The sequence below is a fragment of the Glycine max genome, chromosome 19 (assembly GCF_000004515.6).
Source record: "Glycine max cultivar Williams 82 chromosome 19, Glycine_max_v4.0, whole genome shotgun sequence".
In the NCBI taxonomy this organism is placed as follows: Eukaryota; Viridiplantae; Streptophyta; class Magnoliopsida; order Fabales; family Fabaceae; genus Glycine; species Glycine max.
In genome coordinates this window covers 37120313-37120914 of record NC_038255.2, presented here as the reverse complement: position 1 = coordinate 37120914, position 602 = coordinate 37120313, and the positions used below count along the sequence as shown (strand labels likewise).

The following is a 602-nucleotide window of genomic DNA, read 5'->3' as shown; positions in this document are numbered from 1 at the left end:
AACAGACATTAGCAAACCTTTTTGGTTTTGCAAACAGTGGCAAACAGGAGCAATCCGGAAAAGAAAGTTGCAGGAAAATAGAAACCTAGATAAGAGAAGAAAATAGCAACACACGTCACTAAAACCCAAGAAAAAGGTAAAGGGTAACAGAAAAGAAGGATGGACAAAAATAGAGGGAATAAAAAAAGAATCAAATACAAAGGTAAAAGATTTTTAGACATCAATCAAAACGGACAGAAACACAAAAACCAAATACAAACCTGGTAAAAGAAGAACGAAATGACAGTTTGAGAGCTGGATATAGAAGAAGTTAAACAGTAGTCAACAAAATGAGAATGAGACAAAGGTCACATTTGTTTTCAGTCCAAAGCAACATACAACCAAACCAAATGAAAATCAAAATGAGACAAAGGTCATGTTTTTTTTTCATTTTTTCAGTACAAAGCAATATACACAAAAACCAACTACAAAGGTAAAGCTTTAAATAGATGTCTACCAACATCAAGCCATAGAGGAACCATATACATACCTGGCAAACCAGAAGTAATCGGAGTTCGAGACCTGGATATAGAGTAGAAATAGCATAACGTTCACAAACCCAA

At 34.4% G+C, this 602-nt stretch overlaps 1 long non-coding RNA gene across 1 annotated transcript in view; it reads right to left on the bottom strand.

Moving 5' to 3' along the window:
• LOC121174099 (uncharacterized) overlaps positions 1 to 494 on the bottom strand; it is a 1318-nt gene extending 824 nt beyond the window's left edge. The window contains exons 1-2 of the long non-coding RNA XR_005889875.1: positions 261 to 494; positions 18 to 85 (exon numbers count right to left, since the gene is read on the bottom strand). This is a non-coding gene — a long non-coding RNA (uncharacterized lncRNA). The remainder of the gene's footprint in view (positions 1 to 17; positions 86 to 260) is intronic.
• Between the last annotated feature and the right edge of the window lie 108 nt (positions 495 to 602).